At 43.0% G+C, this 19,912-nt stretch overlaps 1 pseudogene; it reads right to left on the bottom strand.

The window, feature by feature from the left end:
• Positions 1-7,061: 7,061 nt before the first annotated feature.
• LOC132240199 (mitogen-activated protein kinase kinase kinase 7-like) lies at positions 7,062-10,485 on the bottom strand (annotated as a pseudogene).
• Between the last annotated feature and the right edge of the window lie 9,427 nt (positions 10,486-19,912).

Below are 19,912 nucleotides of genomic sequence, written 5' to 3' on the forward strand. Positions count from 1 at the left end.
TTTGTGGTGGAATTTTGAGGAAAGTAACCTTGTGGATTAAATGATTTTTTGCTTTTCATTCCATTTTTAATGGCAGTAATACATGTCCATTGAGGAAAATTATGAAAAAAAAAATCCCTCATAAAAGCATGCAGGTCTACAAAGGACACGCCCAGGTGGTTAGGTGCCACGAAGAGGGCACGAACACTCTTCCCTGAGGGAGTCAGTTCAGGACAGGATGGATTCTGGCTGCCTGAGGGTTTTAGTGAGCTTCTTATGGATTGAATTTAGGATATTTCAGTGAAAATGAACACAGTATTTCTTCCAATACCTATCCTCGTATAAGCAGATTCCATGAAAACATTGTGATATAAATAGGCCTCCTTATAAAGCACATAAATAGCTTAGGAGTGAGGAAATGAATATATCTCAGAGATTTTGTATACAATAGTCTTGTGATAAAGTGAAGTTAAAATGGATAGTGTGGGAACGAGGACCACTTTGTCTTAAACCTACATTTGTAAGAACTGCTATACGCTGTGAGGTAACCCTTAAAGGCTCTGAAGGCACAGCATTTCGTGGGCTGTGCAAATGAAATGGGGCACAGCGATGGTCAGGGGAGCTGAGTGTGTCGGCGCTGGCGCTGGCTCCTGGTGGGCAGGGATCATGCTTCCTGGGACCAGATGGAAGCTCAGGAAGCGGGAGGAGCAGGAAGGGCATGGGAGCCTGGAACCATCAGAGACACTGACAGGGGCTCCCAGGGAGAGAATGAGCTACGGGGGATCAAGTTCAAGTCAGGGCATGGCGATTTTCACCCCTGGGCATTAAGTGTCTGTCTAAAAGGGAATCTATTGGTCTTACTTAAGAACAGAGTGGGGAAAGGATTTTCTGTCAAAATACTAAAATTCCTTTTAGAAATTCAGTCAGAAATTTCTATCAGGGAGAACATAACCCATTGATGGAAGAGAGTAGATGGAATGTGTTAGTAAGGAAATAAAAGGATGTAATTGAACTTTGCAGGTCTTCAGAGATGTCTATGGGGCCACTTCATCAGAAAGGAGTCCCGAGATTAAGGTCTCAACACCAGGCGTCAGTTTAACCAACATCAGTGTGGAAGGAAATGCCGAGGCTTGCTCAGAGCTGTTGGGTGGATGAAGGACTGGGGTTTGGCCATGAGAGCAGGCCAACCACGGCAAGAATACATTAGAGCAGTGACCCTTACCTCTCACACCATGACACGTATGTATGACCTGGGATGTTTGTTAACACTCAGATTGTGGGGCCCACCCTAAGCTTCTGCTTCTAGGGTCAAATGGCGACCAAGAATTTGCATTTTTAACAAATTGTTTCTAACAAAAAGATACTGATGCTGCTTGTCTGGGAACCGCTCTTTGAGACCTACTACCTAGAAGATGCCATATTATGCAGGAGGCTGGGAGGGCGCCGCGACCTACATGGCTATGGTTCTGGATCTGAAGGAGGGACTGATGCACAAATGAAAATATTATACAAGAAATATGAATTTAGAAGGCAATGGGGGGGGGGTGTGGAGACCTTCTCTCTTAAAGAGGCACACCGAAACCTGGCCTTATCCACTTTTTATTCAATTTTAGATAAACATCTTGCCCTCAGTAAAGCATGGCAAACAGGTAGCAGACAGACTGTCTCTAAGGTCAGTAAAGGTCAGTAAAGATCAGAAAGGTCCAGTAAACATTTACTTTGAGGCTATTAGGTCAGAAAATTGCTTTGAGCCACTGCTATCTCAACATGAACAATGGTGCTTGGCATTAGCCCTGCTAATGCCCAGGGTCCATCGGCCTTCCGCGTTCCTTGGTGCACTCTCAAGATAGTATTGGCAGTGGGTAGCTTCCCGCAGGAGGAAAAAGCGAAGTAGAGACAGGTGAGATGCAAGCACATTGGCACCACTCTGGAGGACACTGAAGTCTCATTGGTATCTCTTGTAAAAAGGGTGCAGATTTCCAAATAATTTATGTACAGTATGAAAATAGGGTGTCTTGCCCTAGCTGGTTTGGCTCACTGGATAGAGTGTCGGACTGCAGACTGAAGGGTCCCAGGTTCGATTCTGGTCAAGGGCATGTACCTTGGTTGCAGGCACATCCCCACCAGTAGGGGGTGTGCAGGAGGCAGCTGACCGATGCTCTCATCGATGTTTCTAACTCTCTATCCCTCTCCCTTCCTCTCTGTAAAAAACCAATAAAATATATTTTAAAAAAAGAAAATAGGGTGTCTTAGTCAGTTCAGGCTGCCATGACAGAACCCCATAGACTAGGCTGCTTATAAACCATAGGAATTTATTTCTCACAATTCTGGAGGCTGGGAAGTTCAAGATCAAGGGCCAGACTCCGATGGCAGATTCAGAGTCTGGGGAGAGGCTCTTGGTTCAGAGACAGCTGCCTCCTCTCTGTTATCTCACGTGGGGGAGGAGATGCGGGATCTCTCAGGGATCTCTTGTATAAGGGCACTAAACCCGTTCATGAAGGCCCTGCCCTCATGACCTCCCAAAGGCCCCATTTCCTAATACTACCATCTAGGGAGGTAGGTTTTCAACATATAAATTGCCGGGGGTGGGGTGGGGAGAGGGGAGGCACAAAACATTCAGTGTATAGCAGATGGGGACAAAAGAGTTACTTTACTGTGGAGAAACCTGACCAATAATTACTTCAGCCAGGTGCCTATGGTCAACATCATCTGTGATAAGTCATGTTGAGAGCATGTTAAAAGGCACAGATCTTAGTTGGCAGGTTGTCATCCTAAATAGGTTCTGAGCACATGAAAGATGAGGTATGAGGTGAGCAGTGAGATTCCCTTACCTTTCCTGGTGTCCCGACCACTTTCTCTAATTGCCTTAGGAGGAATAGTTGTGTATCTCCTGAGTCATTGATGTTTTGTTTTAAAATTTATGGATAATGTGAATCATGCAACAGATGTGTGATCTACTCCAAGAGAATACGAAAGGATTATCAGCACACACCCTGTACTTCAATAATAATCCTTGCTTCATGGCATCCTTTTTCTCACATTTTCTTTGAATTTATGTAAGCCACATTTAGTCTTGAAGTTAGTAACTAACAGACTAAATAATTGGTTTACCTCTCTATTCTTCTATTTTTCAAAATTTCCATGTAATAAATACAACTTTTGAATATTTATTTTTTGATTTATTTCTAAGTACATTCAAATGAAACAACTTTTGTAGGACCAATTTCTTCTATTTATTTTTTATCTATAAGATAGTACTGCCCTCAACACTATTAGTTCCTTAAATTACTATTTGATTTCTGCTTTTTACATCTCAAAAAATTCTTCAGGATTATTTTATTAATCACACTTTTTTTCATTCATAAAAAATATGAGAAGAAAAGACAGGCATTATTTGTGTTACCAGATGGCTGATCTGGGCCCAGTTCCATGCTCGTCACTTAGTGGATTAAAAAAAAAATAGGGGGAAAGAAAAGAAAATAGAACTCAGAGTGATTTGCCTAAGGGCAACATGCCAAGCTAATGGCCAAGTTGGGACCAGAATCTAGAAGCTAGAGCCGGATTTGGCCCGTCTCCCTATGGCAAGAGAAAAACACACACATATTATGAACTATTTGAACTATTTGAACAACAAACAAACCCCTCATTAATCGCCTTTGGAGGATTATAGGGAACAACCTATTATTTTTATAACCAGAAAGTGAAGAGTAAGAATTAAGCATTTACTCTTCTTTCCTATATGAGTTGTGCCTATGGGAAACCAAATAATTGATGAGTTCCAAATGATTAAATAATTGTAAGTAAATAAATGATTGAACATAATATTAAGTAGAATAGGATGGTCTGGAGTAGACAATCCATCAGTCAAGACCCAATTCTTTCAGGGATTCCGTGAATTAGAGTTTTGGGGACATGTATTTATGTTCTCTTCTCTCCCTCTTTCTCTCTGCTTCTATGCCCCAACCCCTACTGTTTCTCACTCTCTTCTTTCCCTCCCTATCTGAGTCCACTCCCTTTTAAATCCATCGTCCACATTGCTCCAAGGTGATTTTCCGTGTATATGCGGTTCTCTTTTCCAAGAATGTCGTTTCTCAAAACCAAACAATTTGTCTTTTAAGCATAAAATCAAGTTAAAACAATCACTCCTCTGCGAAGACTTCCCAACCACACCAACCCACTTCTGCCCATTGGCCACATTTGGAGAGTATCATTTTATAAGTATGTCGTCACACTGTATTAAGATCTGCCTCAGTCAGAGAATCTGTCTCATTTATTTCTGAAATCTCACTTTGTATTGTGGCTCACTATATGTTAGTTAAATAAATGAGTAATTTGTGAATAAATTGCATTAATGGTTGATTATCCAAACTTGAGTTTTGTAAGTAACTATGGCAAATGTTGATTTTTAAGACTGCTTTTCTCCACCATTTAACTTGACTTTGGATATTGACTTCTGTGTTGTCATGGCATGTGGAGTCATTTTGAATATAGAAATTTAATATGCATTAGCAGAATCATATTAAAAGTAAAATTAAAAGAAAAAATGATGTTCTCCTAAATTATAGACCCATTGCTTCTGCACCTCCTCTCCCATCTGCAGTCTGGCTTTATCTTCAATAAGCAGCAGGTATGAGACTCAATTTAATATCCTAGATGAGGAACAAGCTGATTTTGGGTGCAGATATTTTGCTATTAAAGTTTTTACTTGCTTTGTTTCACTTAATTGGGAAAAGTCCAGTTTAAGATTAATTTTAGAATTTATTGTTGATTCCTTAGACATTTGTGCTTGAAATGAATTTAGAAGTTATCTTTAATTATTTAGGGTTTATTGCTCTTTAATTGCTTGGATAAAACCCCTCTATGTGCCAGTCTTGATGACCCTGGTTTGTATTCTGGGATGTATTTGCTCCAAAGAAACTTTTATTGCGATACTCCCATGACAACCAGAGTAAACAAGAACAGGGCCTTGAAGATAAAATTATAGAACTAAGTGTTATAAGCAAGGTTATGTCTTAGATCATCTTATTTTTAAAGTTTGTTTTCATAACTTGGGTGGTTTTTAGAAGAACTAAATGTATGTCCTTTTGCCATATTACAGCAAATATTTATTTCTAGAAAATATGTATTTTGAGTGTTGGAAAGGATGCAAGCAGCATGTTTAGGACTAATTTACATGTTTTCCAGAAGTTCATCTTAATTCACAGATGAATGGCCTTTCATTTATGTAAGGCAGTAAATAAAATTATTTGGTTTTATAGCTACGTTTGAACTTTGCAACTTAGATATCTGGTAGTTAACCTAATGTATAGGGATTTCTTTGTAATCAGTAGCACCGAAAGATAAATGCCAACTTTTAAACCCCTTTTCAGTTTTTGGTGTTTTTTTTTTAACAAACTGTCCTTTGCCTTTATTGCTTGTATACACAAAGATTACATTATAAAACTCAGTGGGAAAAAATACTGAAAGAAAAAGTTACCTGCTTTAGCACTTTTAAGAATAGTATTGATAACTTAGATCAACCTGCTAATCTGAAATAGAGCAAAACTATAATATAATCAAGTTCTAATAATCACATCAATTATGCTTTCATTTTAATTTTTTTCTTAAAAAAACATTAATGCTATAAAAATGAGGTTGATGACATCCTTATTTAAAATATACCTTGTGCCCTAACCGGTTTGGCTCAGTGGATAGAGCGTCGGACTGCGGACTGAGGGGTCCCAGGTTCGATTCCGGTCAAGGGCATGTACCTTGGTTGCGGGCACATTCCCAGTAGGGGGTGTGCAGGAGGCAGCTGGTCGATGTTTCTCTCTCATCGATGTTTCTAACTCTCTATCCCTCTCCCTTCCTCCCTGTAAAAAGTCAATAAAATATAAAATATACCTTGTACTGGTATCAAATTATTATTTATTTTAATACCAACTGAAAAAATAGATCTTATATAGCCTATTATTTCAATGAAGTTTTATTATTACTTTTATTTTCAAAATTGGTGGCAAATTTTCTCTTATTATAAGTGTTGATATTTCCTTAAAAGTGTTGAAAGGCAATAGACATTTTAGGATAGGCTTATAAAAAAAATCAATTATTCCACTATCAATAAATAAGATACTTGATAACTTTATAATTACTTCTTTAATTTCCTTACTAATATTTCCCGATTTTCTGTTTTTTTAATGCATATCGGGTTGTAAAAGTATCTAAGTCCAAGCCTTTTCGCTGGAGCAATTTCCATTTTCCATTATTTCTCTTCAGTTTTTCAAATATATAGTAAAACAATCCAATAATCATTGCAGAAAGGAATGATCATTTAAGTTGGATAGTGTCATTTATCTTTTAATTTCATTGGAGAGATATTAATATTAGTCATAAAAGATTTACAATTTCAATACACATACATGACATCACAATTAAAAATCATTATACCTTACTAGTATAAAGGGTTCCCCTTTGTTTAATGTGTCCTACTCAAATGTTCATCTAATGAAATATGCTTTTATTAAACACAGCAGCCAACACTTACCTTTAAATATCTTATGGATGAAACTAAGTTCAGTACTGATTCAAGGATGCTAGTAGCATCAAAGCCTTCACTTTGAATTATTGCCTCAAGGCACTGCATTTCTAAAATGCACCACCAATTATTCTAGAATCTAGATATGCCATACTCTGTCTTTAACTTCATATATACCATCTTTTGGGAGAAAATATTCTTTTTTCTTTTTTAATGAGATACAAGAACAGCATCATTCTTGAGGTTCCACCTCAAAAAAAGGGGGGGGTTGCAGTTAGTTTGATAACACCTGGTTTTGTTACGCTAGCCTTCACACAAAGAGCATGCATATACAGCCACGACTCACACATCTGTTTTGAAGTTAATTGAGAACTGTTGCTTATTCAAGTCACAGATGGCCCCATGTTACGCAAGGAGACAGTTGAATTGCATGTCCACCATGAGAAAAGGAAAATAAACGATGAAACAAATGCAGCAAATATAGGCAATTGGCATTCAGAACACACCAAAAAGCTAACACATATTGTCATTATAAAAGTTTTTTCTTTTAAAAAAAGTCTTTCTTTGCATATTTTAAAATGTAACGGTCCTAGAGAATCATAAAGTGTCTTGTTGTTTTTGCTGCTGACTTCTGATGACCTGTCATTGTTTATGGCATTGCTGGTAGTAAGTAGAAAGGCTTTTGTTTTCATCTAAAAGCTTTTTATGTTCCTGTACCAGACGAGATGCATTTTGCTGGTCCTTTTCATCCTGGTCCAGTTCTGCAACTAGTTCTTGCTTTCCCTGTAATAATAATGCAATTTCTGTTTGAAATTTCATATATTCTTGTGCCATTTTACAATGCTGTTCAAACACTGCCATAGATTCTTTGGCGTTTGGGCATGGTGCTAGAGGCTAGCGACCCAGGGTAAGATAAGCCATTCGGATGGAGTTATCTGATCCATTGGTATCTGAGGACTCATCAGGAGCCCGTGGATGACTTCGAGCTGACTTTTCTGCGGTTGGTCCTGAGGTAGTAGTGATCATTTTGATGCTAGGACTGGATGACCTACTGCTCACCTGACGAGGTTCTGTTCCAGTAACCATCACGTCTTGGGTGGATCTACGTCTTTGCTGTCCGTTGCCTGAGAGGATGATCTCAGGGACATCCAGAATGTTGCCAGATGAAGCAGTTTTCTGATGGCTCCCTTTAGGCTTTGGACAGGCTGTGGTTGCAGCAACCCTGGCTTCTATTTCAGACATGTCAGCACTCATCCTCTTGCCCTCGGAGGTTGGGGACAAGCTCTCTACACTGTTCCCATGGAAGCTAAACAGCCAGGTTCACTCTGTTGCTTTGCCTGATTTTTCAATAATTTTGATTCTAAGCGTTTAATAGTATCATTTGTGGAAGGAACTTGCTCCATATTAGTGTCACTTTTATGACTGGTATTTGTAGAAGCAATATCTGTGAATGAGCCTGTACTGGTGGCCGAGGTGCTCTGTCCCTCATCTGAGTACAGACAGGGGCACTGCAGGGGCTCATCCGCGCTTTCAAAGTACCGCATGAAGTGAGCCATTATTTTCCCGATCTCCTCCATTGAAGAGCACAGAGAAGGATCTTAGACCAACAGCGAGGCATCAGGCTCTCAGCGGGCTTAGGTGAATTTTTGATCAGTGGTGGTTGAGTACCATTAGGAACAGCCCACAGGATACGGAAAGCTGGGCCACCAATCTCATCAGTTTCCCACATGTTATCACTTCCCAAAGGGTAATACCCCAGCTGTGGACGTACCATTTTTCACTGTAATTGCTACCTTCAAAGTCTTCAGGTGCCATCCAGGCAGCACTCCCCTTGTTATTGGTCATGTGTGTCTGAATGTCACAGGCTGTACCCAGATCACAGATTTTTAAAACTGTCCCCCCTGCGACCAGCGGACGGTTTGGTGGGTTCAGGTCCCTGCGAATGGGAGCTTTGGGCTGCATGCTGTGAAGATGAGCCACTCCTTGGGAAGACTGCCACCACCAGCTCACAGCATGGGCAGCATGTAGTATGGCAATGGTTCAGCACCAGGCAGCACATGATAGAAAGAGCCCCCTTCAGCATATTCCAGCACAAGACACGCTGGATTCAAACAGGCTCCATATCGCTTTACAATATGTGGATGGTTCACACGGGATAACTGCCGAAGCTCTACAATAAAAGCTTGCCTCTCAGACTCACTTTCTACTTGTTTAATGGGAACATTTTTTGCTCTCCACTTAGCTTAGCAAACTACTCCAAAGGCTCCTCTTCCAACAGCCTCTTCCACCTCGATCTCCTTATAGTCGATTTCTTCAAAGTTGAGGACTTGGGAGGGGGTTTCTGATCATGTCACTGGCCGAAAAGGGGAAGGAGGAGGAAGCGGCGGGGACTGTAGACGTGATTCTGGAGGAGTGCGAGGGGGTGGGTGGGTGGGAGGAAGACCCGCGCCCACCCACCTCCAGACGGTCCTTCTGCAGCCGCGCGATCCTTGGAGGGGCCAGGGGCAGCAGTCACAACCGAGTCCCTGCTCTGGTTCCGCTCTCAGTTATCTTTTAATGCAAAATAAACATATCCAGTGGCTTAAAACAACAGCCATTTAATTATTTTTCAAGACTATATTGTCTGGGCTTCACTGGGTTTCTCTTTCTCTTCACATGCCATTGACCGGCACTGGAGTCCTCTCAGGGCCCTCCGGGGCTGGACTCTCAAGGTGGGTCCCTCACTGGAGTGCCCATTGGTGCTGGCTGTGGACTGCTCATTGGTGCTTGCTTCTTCCCCTGTGGCTTCTCTCGGGGACCTGGCTTTCTCATAACATGATGACTATATTCCAGGTGATGTAGGTGGAAGGTGCCTGTCCTCTGAAGGCCGGGGCTGTGAAGGTCACTTTCACTGCATCCCATTGGTACCCAATGACAAGGAAGGGCTCTTTACAAGGGAGGTGAAATCAACTCTACCTCTCAACCTGGGGTAGCACATATTTACAAGTAAGAAAGGAATTGATGGTGGCTGTTTTTAGAGATGACCTACCATAGACCCCAGTAGAACCCTCAGTTTCATATTATCTGCTATTTGGCTCTACTCAAAACCTTGGTGGTACTGCTGTTATTTATGGAAACTGATGGGTTGACTGACCATTCTTCTATGGCGGAAGTTAGTAAATCAGGATCTGTGAAGCTTCTGCATATGTAAGCAAAGTTTTGTACAGCTGCGATTTTTATTTGGGAGAAAAAAATCAGTGGTGCTTAGCAGTCAATTACTTAGGTTCACGAGTCTCATACTTTCCTTTAAATCTAGGCTCTGCCATTTACCAGTTAGTTATGTCATTTTGGATGGCTTATTTAACCTTGCTAAGCTCAGTTATGACATTAACATGTATTTCACAGGTTGTTGTGAGGTGTAAATGATGAGCTCTTCACACAGGGCATGTCACATAGTAAGGGCTCCATAAATATTGGATTATTGTTATCAGGGTTATTCTAAATAGTTCAGTGAGTGCCCAAAGGAGTGAAACTGTGGCCTTAAATTCTTTGAGCTCAAATGTAATATTACACAAGATCATCAGAAATCTACATTCTTGGACTAAATTACTGAAGTCTAACTGAAGTACTTCTTTTACTTTATTTTTATTCTCACCTGAAGATATGTTTTCTATTGATTTTAGAGAGAAAATAAGAGAGAGAGAGAGAGAGAGAGAGAGAGAGAGAGAGAGAGAGAGAAATATTGATGTGTGAGAGGAACATCGATTGGTTGCCTCCCATACATGCCCCTACTGTGGATGAAACCCACAACCTGGGTATGTGCCCTGACCAGGAGTCAAATTTATAATCTTTTGGCACAGGGGATGACACTCCAACCAACTGTGCCACCCGGCCAATGTGGCTCAATTGTCTATTAATCAATTTCTTTTCTAAGTCTATTATCACCTCACAGAGTGCCCAATCTCTTGATCTGGCAACAGCTTCCAAGTAGAACCATTATTTACAGCATACATTATTAATTGCAGATAAATGTTATATCTAGTGGGTTTCTCTAAGTTTGTCATGTTTATTGAACAAGAACAACCCTAATTGACAAAATATGTGGTATGTTCACAGATATTAAATAGGGATCCATTTCACATGTGATGTGAACAACAAATCCTAAAATCAGAGGCAGGAGAGCTAAGGACTTCAGTTACAATGAAATGAAAACTCATGGATTCATGCTCATATTCTACAGTTGGTCTATTAATTGTATAGGATTACCAGTGGCCCGTTGCACAAAGATTCATGCAGTAGGCCTTCCTTCCCCTGGCTGCCGGCACCAGTTTTCCTCCGGCACCCGGGACCCAGGTCTTTGGTCTGACCATAGCAGCAAGGCTTGGCTTCTCTGCTCTGACTGCTCCCAGCCCCTCTTTTTTTTTTTTTCCAGCTCCTCAAGTGGAGGCCAGGGCTGGCTGGAAGCCTGGGTCACCCCAGGTGACCCAGGCCCCCAGCCCCTCCTTGAGCGAAGTGCAGGGCAGGCTGGAAGCTTGGCTTCCTTCATCGCCGGGAGCAACCCAAGCCTCCTGCTCACTCCAGCTCTGTGGCCGCCGCCATCTTCAGTCATCTGCAGTCTTTGCTCTGCACCTGTGTATGCAAATTAACTGCCATCTTTGTTGGGTTAATTTGCATCGTCACTCTGATTGGCTGGTGGGTGTAGCGGAGTGACAGAGTGATAGTTAATTTGCATGTTTCTTTTTTATTAGTGTATATTGGGATCAATGTATGTGTGTGTTTATAGGCAAATTGGCCTTATTGATGATTTCTCCTCCAATGTTTACTTAATCATAGTGACCTAGTGGCCTGGTGCACAGAATTCATGCACTGTAGAGGGAGGGTCCCTCAGCCTGGTTTGTGCCCTCTTGCAGTCCAGGAGCCCTTGCTCCTTACCACCCGCCTGCTCGCTGCTCCTTACCACCTGCCTGCTCGCTGCTCCTTTTTGCTGCCTTGGAGGGGGGTAAAGGCTTCTGCCACCGCTGCTGTGCTCGCCAGCCATGAGCCTGGCTTCTGGCTGAGCAGTGCTCTTCCTGTGGGAGCACACTGACCACCAGGGGCAGCTCCTGCATTGAGCATCTGCCCCCCGGTGGTCAGTGCACATTAAGCGACTGGTTGTTATGCTGTAACGGTCACTTAGCCTTTTATTATATAGATTGTGTCTTTTTAATCATAAATGCCACCTATAGCAAAGTGTTCCCTCTAACTATTCATTATATGATTTTCTTCTCTGTGTCCATTCAATAGAAAGATGAAAGTGCTGTTTCTTAGAAGAAGGCATAGAATGTGCAAAAATGTATCTTACTGCTCTGAAAGGAAGCAATTTCTTCATTTGTGGCACATTAAAATTTAATGAGAAAAATTCGATATGATTTCAAAGAAGAAGTACATTGATTCTCTAAATCTTCAGCTTTTTATTAGCACTTTTATAATTGCTGTTAGAAAAGCAATTTAGCTCATCGAAGTGCAGTGAGCTAAGCCCTTGTTAGCTGAAAGGTATAGGCAGGGAGTCGGGTGGTGACTGTAAATTAGTTTAGGCGGGTCTCAGCTAGCAGTCTGGGCTGAGTTCAAGACTCTGCGTCTCACTGGCCTGTTTGTTCACAGGGAAAGCCAGGACCAAGGGGAGGCACGTTGGCGTACTTGGGAGATGTATCTGGAGTGCACAGGGCTTTCCTCCTACATGCTGCATGAGTGCAAAAATCACAGGCCCGGCGTGAACGACAAGATGCTAGTTCTCAAAGCAACCCTTTGCATTTTCTGAATCCAGCTTCTACATAAAACTGGGAAGTATGTGATTGAAATCCTGCTCGGGGCCGTGTCAGACAACAGTGACATGCGGGGAGCAAATGCAGAGCGGCAGTGGACTGAGGGCGGGTACAAGTGAGGGCCAACTTGGACTTCTTCTAAGTTCAAGTGTGAGGACTCCACATGCCTGTCACCAGCTCTGCCTCTTATGCTGGGGCTTATGTCACCTTCTTATCAGGTCAAATACATGCAACAGATTTTTCCCCAGGGCCCAGCACTGTGGTGAGTACCATCATAGGAGAGAAAGGAATATTAGGGGCAGCATCTAAGCTCAAGCTTCTTGCAGGTTTACTTAAGAGATAAAACAACTGAAAATATGACAAGACAGGTTGTAATAAAATATTTAAATGATGTAGGATGAATGGAAATAAAGCACAGAAATTTCAAGAAAGAGAACGGTGTTAGGTGGCTTTTCAGGTACAAGGTTATGGGACTAGACTTTACAGAATGAATAGGATTTGCATGTGCACAAAGGATGAGTACGTAGGGTAGTTGGGTCAGCCCCAGCCCCAGTTCCCTTGTTCTCACTTCCCCACAGGCCAGCCCACTGATTTTGCCTCCTGTAAACTCAGCCCTGGCCCAGTTTAGGAGCTACTCTGAGTGGGGCATTTCTCAGCTGTAATGCTCTCAGATGTCCTTGTCTGGACTTTGGTGTCCTGGTGATGACCAGAGCACTCACTTATGTCAAACTTCTCAGGTTTTGTGGGTTGTGTTCCCCCTCATTCTTCCAAGTATACTGAAGTCCTAACCCCTGGTATCTGTGACTGTGACCTTATTTGGAAGTAGTCTTTGCAGATGTAATCAATTTAAGATGATGAGGTCATACTGGACTGGGGTGGGCCCTAAATCTAATGACTGGTATTCTTATTAGGAGGAAATTTGGACACAGAGAGGAAAATGCCGTATGAAGAGTCACTCAGGGAGAATGCCACGTAGAGACAGACAAAAATTGGAGTGGTGAGCTGCCAGTCAAGGATTGTCAGCAACCACTGGAAGTGAGGAGAGAGGCAAGGGTCCTTCCATGGAGCCATTTAGAGGGAGCATGGTCTAGTCAGCACCTCAACCTCGCACTTCTACTCTCCAGAACTGTGAGAGAATAAACTGCTGTTAGTTGAAACCACCCAGTTCGTGGCGACTTGTTACAGCAGACTTAGAACACTAATGCACATGAATTTTAGAAACACTCAAGAGTTTTTTGCAATGTTTTCCCAGCACCTCCTTATTCGTATGACCAGGACTCCTTTCAGGCAATTGTTTCTAATCATCACTGTATATAGCGTTAATGAGGTCAGGGACAACCAAAACAATCAAAACGGTGGACTGATTCAAGAAATGGTAGTTTATCTATTACAGTATTTGCTATAAAATAACTAAAGTGAGCTAGAGAGATGTATTTCTCATTATGAAAATGATATATTTTTGAGTGGGAAAGGCAAGTCACCGAATAGTATATATGATCATAATTCTTACTTTAAAATATTCACGTATACAAAGATATATGAACATAAATAAGGAAAGGACTATGTCAAAAGGCAAATAGTGATTACTTCTGGTAATAAGATTATGGGTGACTTTTATGTTCTTATTTACTAATATCAATTTTCTAATTTATATATATGAAGTGGGGGAGAGAAACATCAGTTTGTTGTTCCACTAGTTTATGCATTCATTGGTTTATTCTTGTATGTGCTCTTACCAGGGATTTAACCAGGAATATGCTCTAACCAACTGAGCTACCCAGTCAGGGCTGTTTAATTTATCTAAAGAACATTTACTTATGTATGATTCAGACTCACTTTAAAAATTATTTGACAGCAAATAAATATAGTTTATACTCAGTTGCATCTATTATATGCTAAGCTTTTTTCTTTGGCTGTTTTGAACACAATATTTTGCCTTAAATTATATTGTTTTACTTCCTCCAGCTAAAAATTCAGAATATTTTTTTTCTATTTATAAAACAGACTAATTTCAATGACCAAATGAAAAGTAGATAGTAGAAATATAAACACTTATGTAACTTGCTATTGCTATTTAAACTCTCAACATTGTGAAACATTTAAACAAAATAAGCTCAGAGTCCTCCTATTATAGTAGACTAGTGGCCTGGTGCATGAATTCATGAACATTGAAAGGAAATTAATTAGAAGAAATATTTTAATATTGCTATTCACCCTTTCTCTATAATAGAAGTGGCAGCCAAATTCATGATTGACAATGACAGATGGAAATACGCGTGTGTGATTGGAGCTAAGTGAGAGCTTTACATATATTGTGCATGCGTGAGTCAACTTAGCCTTTTTTATACTAGAGGCCCGTTGCAGGAAGATTCCTGCAAGAATAGGGCTTTCTCAGGCCTATTCCTGCAAGAATAGGGCTTCCTGGGACCGCAGAGAAGCAGAGAAGGGAGCGGAGACCACCGAGGCGGGCTTCGCTCCCTTCTCTGCTGCCTCGCTCCCTCCCTTCTCCGCTTAGCCCTCGGCTCCCTCCCTTCTCTGCCACCTGGGCTCCCTCCTTTCTCTGCTGCTTTGCTCCCTTGCCAGGCCACAGGTCCAAGGCCCGGATCCTGCGGGCAGCGTCGGGCGCTGCCGGCCCCGCCTCGCCAGGTCAGGGGTCCAGGGCTCGGGTCCCGCGGGCAGCATCATGTGCTGCCGGCCCCACCTGCAGTATGCAAATTAGCCGCCATCTTTGTTGGCGATTAATTTGGGTATCACGCTGATTAGCCAATGGAGGCTTAGCGAAGGTACAGTCAATTACTATGTTTGTCTGTTATTAGACAGGATATATATATATATATAATAAACTTGCTTAATTAGACCTGCTTTCTAATTTAGGTAAACTTTTTCCAGCCCAGAGAAGCACCCCAACTTCTCTTTCAGGATATTTACAGCAGTAAATATCAACACGAAGCAGGTTATTATTATAAATCACACAGGAAGAACAAAAGGTAAAATATTTAACTACAGCAGTGTTTGACTGTATTCTGCATAGTGTGAAAACCTGAAGTCATTTTCAAGGTCCACCATTTCTTACTTCTTTTCAGTTGGGTCAAGTTTCTAAGCTTTCTAAATCTTCATTTTCCGGCTAATGAAAAGAAAATAGGATTCCACCGAGTATCCTATCTACCTACTCCAGGACTTCTGTGAGTATCAAATGAGATGAGGCATGGAAAAACACTTCACAGACATTTGGTTAAAGTGTAAAATGTTTCCACCTGGCTATAAAGCAAATTGTGTTCCTGGACTGAAGAAACTGCAAGGGAGTTAGTCGTTGCTAGGGAGAGGAAGCTGGGCATTGCTACATGACGTCATTACCAGGACAAACATTTAGCATATTAGCCTTTTATATATATATACTAGTGGCCCAGTGCACAAAATTCATGCACATTAAAAGGGAATTAATTAGAGGGAATATTTTAATATTGCTATTTGCCCTTTCTTTATAATAGAAGTGTCAGAGATGAAAGAAAATTAGTAAAATGTATACAAAAGTCTTTCTCCTGTCAGAGTCTGGTACATGCTGCAGGACCCAGAGTCAAGTCCCTGCCCACCTGCGCATGCCTTGAAATCGCGCAAGACCCAGACCCAGCCAGCCTCACCCCCGTCAAGCTCCACAGTGCAGGGGGTGCAGCCTCAAGTCCCCTGGTCTGGTGCCAGGCAGAGGGCACAGCCTCAGGTTCCCCATCAAGCCCTTCCAGGTGGGGGGTGCAGCCTCAGGTTCCCCATCAAGCCCTTCCAGGTGGGGGGGTGCAGCCTCAGGTTCCCCATCAAGCCCTTCCAGGTGGGGGGTGCAGCCTCAGGTTCCCCATCAAGCCCTGCCAGCTGGGGGGTGCAGCCTCAGGTTCCCCATCAAGCCCTGCCAGGTGGGGGGGTGCAGCCTCAGGTCCCCCATCAAGCCCCCACTGGGCAGGGAGTGCAGCCTCAGGTCTCCTGGCCCCAGCATGAGGGCATGAGAGTGTGACACTATTTGCATATTAGCTCTTTAGTATATAGGATATGGCCTGTTGCTAGGGGGAAGAAGCTGGGCGTTGCTACGTGACGTCATTACCCAGCACCCACAATGACCTTTTCCAGGCTGGGCTGGGCTGTGGGCTGCATTTTGTGCCATGGCAGCATTGGCTGTGATTTGGTGGGCTGTCACTGGGGTGGTGGCAGGGCCTGTGTCCCACTTGGGGTAAGCCAAGTGTTGCTGTGTCGGCACCAGGTCCGTGCCGCTGTCTTTCTGTAAATGGCCAGTGCGCGTCACGGCAGCACATGCAATGAGCATCTGTCCCCTGGTGGTCAGTGCACGTCATAGTGACTGGTGGGATGGGCAGAGGGACACTTAGCATATTAGCCTTTTATATATAAAGATTATAGAATACAACAATCTCCTCCCTTTTAATTTCTTAGAAATCACTACAAAATTAATTCTTCCTGAACATTGGCCTCATGTGATGGACTTCTTAAAAACCTGACCTAAATAGCATTTTCAAAGTTCTTGATCTGGAATTTGAATTTTTCCAAGATCTGGGCTTCATCTACCTCTATTTACATCTCTGTGGGAGGGAGGCAGCCCTCCACGTAAGCAGGATTTGTGAGCCCCAGCTCACAACATGCTTCTTGTATGTCCACATTCGTGCATCCTTATCTTGCTTCAGCTGAAAATCTAGTCGTGCCTCCTCTCCTTGCTCAGTGCTTCTTCTTTTTTTATTGTTTAAAGTATTACACAATCTCCTTTTCCCCCATTGACCTCTCCACGGCTGCTCCCACCCCCCAGCACATGCCCTCATTCCCCTGCTATCTGTGTCCTTTGGTTATGCTCATAGATCAGTGCTTCTTAACCTCTTTTGAGTCATGGACATAGTTGAAAATCTGCTGAAGAACATGGGCTCCTGCTTAGAAATATGCTCAGCTGCACAACATTTTCGCAAACAATTGCAGGGGCCTCCCATGCTCCTTAAAGCTGGCTCATGCCCAGCTGGTATTGCTCAGTAGTTGAGTGTTGATCCATGAATCAGGAGGTCATAGTTCAAATCCCGGTCAGGGCACATACCTGGTTTCAGGCTCGATCCCCATTAGGGAGCTTGCAGGAAGCAGCTGATTGATGATTCTCATCGTTGATATTTCTATCTCTCTCTCCCTTACTCTCTCTGAAATCAATAAAAACATATTAAAAAAAAAAAAAAAAGCTCGCTCATGTCCCCACAGGTGCTGGGTTAAGATGTTCTGAATTTGACTCCTGTCCATTGCAGTACTCAGGTCACACCTAGGTCCCTCTTCTGCCCTGAGGTCGGGCTTGGTCAGTTCAGACCATGTGAATCCTGCCTCCTCATTATGTTTGCCACTTATATTGCCTATCCCATTCATTAGAAATCACGTGTTTCCCCTTGGTTCTCTCCTTCAAAATAGGGACTCTCGATGATAACTTTTTTTCTTTTTGGAATTTATTTATTTATTTAAACTTTCTTTTTGTTACAATTACAGATATCCCCATTTGCCCACCTCTACAGAGCCCCTCCCACCATCACCACGCTGCAGTCTGTGTCTATAGGTAATGCATATAATATGTTCTTTGGCTAATCTCTTCACCTTCTTTCATCCAGTCACCCCCAACTCCCCTTTGACAACTATCAGTCAGTTTCACGTATCCATTTCTCTGGTTCTATTTTGTTATTATAACTCTTTATATTTTATACAGTTTCTAGAGAAAACATCCTTACTTATAATAGATTCTCCTAAAATATTTGCTGAGGCAAAGTTCCTTTTGCACTGGTATTTCTACTATAAATTTGTAATTTTATTTTTATGGTTTTATATAGAATTTAGCACAAATCCCAAAGATTTGATAAGTAAATAATTTGGACATGCATATAATGGGGCAGTATAAACACTGAGTCTGAAAGCAAATGAGTCGACCCTCGTTCTGCCTCTTACTAGCTTTACGAACTAAAAATCTTCTTGATGTTTCTTAATTTCCTTCATTCATGTAGGGATAACAACACATAGATGCATCGCAGGGCAAAGATTGCAGGACCTTTTAAAGCAGTGGCTCTCAACCTTCCTAATGCCGTGGCCCTTTAATACAGTTCCTCATGTTGTGACCCCCAACCATAAATTATTTTCCTTGCTCCTTCATAACTGTAATTTGCTACTGTTATGAATCGTAATGTAAATATCTGATATGCAGGATGTATTTTCATTGTTACAAATTGAACATAATTAAAGCATAGTGATTAATCACAAAACAATATGTAATTATATATGTGTTTTCCAATGGTCTTAGGCAACCCCTGTGAAAGGGTCATTCAACCCCCAAAAGGGTCGCGACCCACAGGTTGAGAACTGCTGTTTTAAAGAGACAACCACAGGCCCTGTCCAGTGTGGCTCAGTTGGTTCGAGTGTTGTCCCATACACTGAAAGGTGGTGGGTTTGATTCCTGGTCAGGGCACATACCCAGGTTGCAGATTTGATCCACACTTGGGGCACTTATGGGAGGCAACCCATGGATGTTTCTATCTCTCTCCGTTTCTCTCTATTAAGTCAATAAAAAAAAGCACATCCTCAAGTGAGGATTACAAGAGAGAAAGGGATGGAGGGAGAGAGAGAGAGATTAGCACAGTATCTACATTAATAAAAGAGAAACATGGTAATTGGCGTATGACCGCTACCCTTTTCATTGGCTAATCAGTGAGATATGCAAATTAACTGTCAGCCAAGATGGCGGCCGGCAGCCAGGCAGCTTGAAACTAACATGAGGCTTGGTTGCCTCAGTGACGGAGGAAACCAACATTCCCCGCCTGCGGCTGCAGGCCTCTGAGCGGGCAGTTTAAGAAACTCTGTAACAAATACCACCGGACTTCAGCCAGCAGATTCGCAACATTGTAAGCAAAGGCCAGAAATCTACTTTCAAAGCTAAAGCTGGCCCAGAATAAAAAAAAAGAAAAGAAAAAAAGGAGCAGTTGGGAGCTTCAGTCACCCCCAGCCTGAAAACATCCCTCAGCCCCTCACCCAGACTGGCCAGGAACCCCAGTGGGGACCCCCACCCTGATCCAGGACACCCTTCAGGGAACACCAGCCGGCCCCACCCATGCACCAGGCTTCTATTCTATATAGTAAAAGGGTAATATGCCTCCCAGCACCGGGATCAGCAGAGCCGCGAGGCCTCCCGGCACCGGGATAAGCGTGACAGGGGCCAGCGCCCAAACCCCCTGATCACCCTGTGGCTCTGTGTGTGACAGGGGGTGGGGCCACAACCTCCCTATCCACCCTGCTCTGTTTGTGACAGGGTGCGGCGCCCCAACCCCCTGATCAGCCCTGCTCTGTGCCTAATGGGGGGAGCTCCCCAACCCCCCCCCCCCCAGGAGCCCTGCTCTGTGTGTGACGGGGTAGAGCCATAACCTCCCCATCGGCCCTGCCCTGAGTGTGAGAGTGGCGGCGCCTCAACCCCCTGATGGGCCCTGCTCTGTGTGTGACAGGGGCAGCGCCCCAACCCCCTGATTGGCCCTGCTCTGTGCGTGACTGAGGGTGGCGCCGCAACCTCCCCATCGACCCTGCCTTGAGTGTGACAGGGGACGGTGCCCCAACCCCCCAATCGGCCCTACCCTGATCGTTACTGAGG

The sequence above is a fragment of the Myotis daubentonii genome, chromosome 8, assembly GCF_963259705.1.
Source record: "Myotis daubentonii chromosome 8, mMyoDau2.1, whole genome shotgun sequence".
NCBI classification, from domain to species: domain Eukaryota; kingdom Metazoa; phylum Chordata; class Mammalia; order Chiroptera; family Vespertilionidae; genus Myotis; species Myotis daubentonii.